The 5,479-nt window shown below is 38.8% G+C and overlaps 1 long non-coding RNA gene across 1 annotated transcript; it reads right to left on the bottom strand.

Annotated features, from left to right (window-relative positions):
• Positions 1-2,772: 2,772 nt before the first annotated feature.
• Positions 2,773-4,930, bottom strand: LOC136179135 (uncharacterized). Its single transcript, XR_010666394.1, has 3 exons — positions 4,598-4,930; positions 4,397-4,549; positions 2,773-3,377 (listed from the first exon to the last, which is right to left on the bottom strand). It is a non-coding gene; the product is annotated as an uncharacterized lncRNA (long non-coding RNA).
• Positions 4,931-5,479: the final 549 nt, after the last annotated feature.

Here is a 5,479-nt window from a genome sequence, read left to right as displayed (position 1 = left end):
AAGAACATTTGATAATGCACTTTCAAATTAATTAGGCTAAGTTTACTTACTTACTGTCAAATATGATTAAAATAAGGTTGGCTCCCACCATGAGCCTAGTTTGTTCTTATAGCCTATTTCATTTAGAGCTGTTTTAAAGTTGCTTTTCTCCTGCTTAATTGCATCTTCATGTCAATAAATGTTAGTTTAAACACCATTACACTGGTTTTTATCTGCAAAACTATTATTCTGATTAAATATTAGATGAATAGACTTCATTACATGCTGACGCGAGCAGCAGTTTTCTCCTTCACCACTTCTTTCTCTCCTGTGCTGCTGCAGCAGTGTTACTTTTTCTTTCTTTCTTAAAACTGGTTTATATTTGTAGTGTGTCTGCATGAAGATGTAGAAAGGTTATATTCCCAGATGGTTAAAGTAAGAGGATCTCTTTTTTGTCACCTGTTGCCATGGCTCCATTAATGTTGTCTTTTTATAGTAGTGGTGCACGCGCTGAACACCGAGTGAACCTACTCAGAGTTGATTTAACTCAAATCAGCTGATCTGGAACCCAAAACTCAGAGTTTCCCACCTGAGGGTAAATCAACTCAGAGCTCAGAGTTAGAGTTTGTTGAACCTTCTTTCTGAAACGGGCCCTTGGTCTCAGTGGGCGTGGCCAGAGAAACACCTTATTTAAAACTTGAACTTGTTTTTAACTGGAGGCCATTGTGAGTTCTCTCACATTTACAGAGGTGAGGTGCTGTAAAGGAAGAACTAGTATGAGTTGGTGCTGAGTTGTTTCGGTCTGATGCTCCCTGTAGTGGATGTTGTGGAGTATTGTGTTGTCTTCTCTCCAGAGGTTTTTGTACAGAGTTGTGGTGTTTCCTGTCACTGTGGGCTGCAGAGCACAGTAGTACACAGCAGAGTCAGTCAGCTGAAGCTTCTGGATCTTCAGAGGAACTGATCTTAAAGTAGAATCCAGTGTGGATGAAAATCTCTCCTCAAACTCTTTCGTTGTTTTCCCTTCTCCAATCTTAAAGCGGCTCAGTATGAATTTGGGGCTGTTGTTTCCATCCTGTTTGTACCAGTAGAGATACTCATTTGATGAACTGCTGTTGTATTGACAGCCAAGAGTTACTGCCTCTCCTTCAGTAGCAGTCACATCTCCTTCTGGTTGCAGCACGTTGTCTTTTTGTGCCATACATTCTGTAAAACAGGAACAAATAGTATTAGTGTGCTGTTAAAGAATCATGTCAGTGTTGGATTGATATCAAAGAAACAGAGTTCATACCAAGACACACAGCAGCCAGCAACACTGAGATAACCAGAGACATCATATCTGCAGTGTTAATAACTCTGAGTTACAGAGAGTATAAAGAAGGCTGTGATCTCTGTGTTTAGTCCACATCAACACTAACTTAGAGGATTAGAAGGAGGAGCCTGATCACAGAGACAGGTCTCATTCACAGCCCTGTGTTATTCCCATAGACTGTAAATATTACTGGATGAACCCTGACCCGTCTGTTACATAGGCAGAAAATGAGTCCAATCGACGGCCGCATCCATATTGGATTTGCAGTCTCAACCTAACTTCAGATCAACCTAACGACAGCAGTAAGGCGGGACCGGCGGGATTTAACTCCGCCCATTCAGCTCGACGTTAGCAGTCCACTTCACAGCATAGCTAACAGCTAGGCTGCTATCATCAACTATTCCTGCTCGTCCTGAGAAAACTCTACAAACAGTAAGTTAACATTTAACTTTTCTACAACACAGTTAAAACTAATTATATTCAACACAAATATTTAATTAAAGTCTTAAAACTACACTTTGTTAAATATACAACTATGGTTATGAGTTATTTGTCAGAGCAGTTAGACTTTGTCAGTGTTAGCAGAGAAATACATTAACAAAGTTTTATCCATAAACTGTAAATAAATATGAGACATCCAGAAGAAATCAATATTACAAAGCATACAGTTCATGTTACTGTTCTGACAAAAAGAGGAATGTCTGTGTTTTATATTTACTGATGTCAACAGCGATGAGGTGAACATGACAACTGAAAAATAATGATTTAGTATTTATTATAAGACATTTGTTTTCTATTGAACCTGTGAAGTCATGGAGTCTGTGGACAGTGTCAGCTTCACACAAAAAACTTTAAGTATTAGAAACAATAATGTTTAAGACTGGCATCTATTATGATGAGTTGCAGCTACCTTGTTCAATATTATTCCTGCAGATGTGGCTCATAACAAAAAAACAGCCTGAGCTGTCACATGTAGTTAACTGTACATGTTGTCTGAGGCATTAATTGAACACCTTTGTATTTCTCTTATAGACACAGTGTGGATTATTGGTGACTGGTCCGTCGAGGTGCCCAGAGAGCTGCAGAGACAGAGGAAGAAACCTGAGCTTCAACAACATCTGTATTTGTTGGTTCTTCTGGGGTGGACTTCAGTTGCTTCTCTTCAACAGCTCGCTGTGAGGGAGGTCTCCCCCGGATGGCCTGAGTGATGTCACCCACAGGCTGAGAGCTGAGGCGGGTTTTAAACCTCCTGACAAACCGTTACACCGCGCCCACCTGTCAAGCTGGTCAGCTACACGCCTTATTGTGAATAACTCTTATCCTTCATCAAATCAAAACTGATGAGTCATCAAAACATTCACCCCCCGTACAGTGTGTGTCCATCCAGACATGAGCTAATCACACCTATTTGTTTGTTTTGTACCAAGCTGTAAACATGTTCATCTCTGCTGTAAAAACAGACTTTTTTAAATGTTGTTTTTCAGATTAAATAAATATTTCTATATAAATGCACTCCTTTATGTCTACTTATGAGTATACATTTCAGATTAATGCTCAACTCAATAGCTTAGGGAAGGAAGTCTACTTTTACACAACTTCTTATTCTTTTGATAAATACTAATGTAGTTCATTTCTGAAAGTGGGATGGAACAGAGTCATTGCAAAAATTTGCCCTTAAACACAGCCCCATTCTTAAATCAAGATACATGGAGAGTAAATAAGATCAATAACTTGTGAATAAAAACACAGTTAAAAATGATTTAGAAATGTAGTCTTCCCAGATCAATATCACATAATATCAACTTCTCCCATCTAAACTGGACAAAGGGTTTTAAAATAGGAAGAAAATGGTTTGATTGCAAGTTGTTTGGAGGAGATCTAGTTTTATTTGAACAGCTGAAGCATGAATACAGTCTTCCAAGGTGCAAACCCTCCTCCTCCTCCTGAAGCTTGTGGAGCTCCTTCATGTACTGCTGTCTTATCTGCTGGCAATCTTCTCTCAGCAGAACTTCGACTGTTGAAATGTCATTCTGAAGAAGCTCGAGCATGTGACATGGATCCAGGAGAACATGGACTTTTAGTGAGAGGTCTTCAGGATGGCAAAGAAAGAGAGAAAATATCAGTTATTCATTAAATCATTTTTTTGTTCTCATCTATTTTTCTGTATTAATTTGTGTGTCAGAGCACATTTATAAATTCAACAGTGTACTACCCAGACAACAAAGGTACAGTATTCAGCTAATCAACATCTATTCAAAGTTAAGAAGATAAACATTATTGTAATCATGCTGTTTTCAGCTCTCTCACTCACACAATGATATTCCACATCAAATTGTCTCAGATTTTGTGTGAGGAAAAATTAAGCAGTTTATTGTGGATAGTACTTCATCTTAACATGAAACAAATATAACCTGAATTATTTAAATCATTAACAGGTCCCAACTCTCTGTGCTTTAGTACAGAACATACAGTAACTCATTTATTATTAACATGAGCTCAGTACATGGCTGTATTCTTCAAACTATTTCTTATACTTTATATCTATGTGCTTTAAATCTTATTTTCATTCCATATGTTATTTATATTTTATATTTCTACTGCTATATTCTGTGTATGAGTTCAGTGAAAATTAATATGGTTATTAATATAGTTCTTAATGGTTACAGATGCTCTTACAAAGTGAAGTTTTTTTATTTGTTAACAGTTTGCTCAAATCTTAAGACACGACATCAACCATGTAACTTTAATGTCATCCTCTATAACCTACACAGCACATTAGGTTCAGTTCAGTTTATGTTACTGACGGATAATTACTACACAGTTTGTTTTTTAATGTTCACATTTACGTGGAGTATAACATTCATCATAACGTCAGATAACCATATTTACAGTCTGTGGTTAACCACCGAGGTGAACCTTTAGCTTCTAACATCACACAAACTCATTATTTTCAACAACAACATCTTAACAACAAACATTTCTAAACCATTGACCGTAAATAATGAGCTACACAGTTAGCCGACTGGTTTACAAGCTAACGCTAAACAAGCTAGGTCCGTAAATATAAACACGAGTGAGCAGTAAATATAACACTACTATATCACTTACCGAAAAAAACTGAAGCATCAACTTGTTGGATGGTCTGTTAACCGCACAGCAAGCCATGTATGTTGTCAGATATGTGTTAAACAAACTCTCCAAACGAAGTAAGAAAGAGGAGAAATCAGACGGATCAAGCTGTTAGCCTCCTGACCTGCTGACCTCCTGACCTCCTGACCTGCTGACCTCCTGACCTCCTGACCTGCTGACCTGACAGACAGATGCAGCGCGCAGAGCTGTCAATCAAATCTGACACAACCAAATATGGGCATAGCCGTTTTCCTTAATAGAATAAAATCCAATGAGTTATAAAAAAATTCACCCCCCCCACAGTGTGAGGAGAAGGGGCCGTCAACTTCTCAGATACATCTCGTTTTTTGAACCAGGCTGTAAACATGTTGATTCCTGTGGTAAAAACGGGCTTTTTTGGCTGTGGGCTTATGGCACTTCCGGCGCTTCTGCAGCCAGCCTCAAGAGGAACCTCGAGGAACTGCAGTTTTTTGTACTTCCGCATAGGCTTCATTTTTCGAGACCGGAGGTTGCCCCTTGGTTATTCCCCGACTGACAACTTTACACTGAACATCTTTTACTGACACTCTGCTCGCTTTTAATGATCTGTCTTCTAAGTTTCCCTCCTGACCGATTCCAGTTTATAGTCCGTGACTCCCTCTAGTGGATGTTGTGGAGTATTGTGTTGTCTTCTCTCCAGAGGTTTTTGTACAGAGTTGTGGTGTTTCCTGTCACTGTGGGCTTCACAGCACAGTAGTACACAGCAGAGTCAGTCAGTGCAACAGAGGAGATGTTCATGTTGATTTCTTTTTGCTCCACTGAAATCTTTAATCCTGATCTAAGTGCATTTCCTATCGTTCCTGAAGCGCCGTGACCAACAAGGAGCTGTGGTTGTTTTCCTGGATGTTGTCGATACCAGAAGAAATAATCACCAGTTGACAGTTCAGGGTAACTGTATGACAGAGTAACAGTGCTGCCTTCTGAACTGAACTCTTCATTCTTAACTGGAGTGAGCTCTTCATAGCTGGATTCTAAAAAAGAAGATATGATACAGAATCGTATTTTATTGAAATTCAACTCTTA

The sequence above is a fragment of the Labrus bergylta genome, chromosome 4 (genome assembly GCF_963930695.1).
Source record: "Labrus bergylta chromosome 4, fLabBer1.1, whole genome shotgun sequence".
NCBI lineage: Eukaryota > Metazoa > Chordata > Actinopteri > Labriformes > Labridae > Labrus > Labrus bergylta.
The sequence above is the reverse complement of the archived record's forward strand: the minus strand, read 5'-3'. Positions and strand labels throughout refer to the sequence as shown.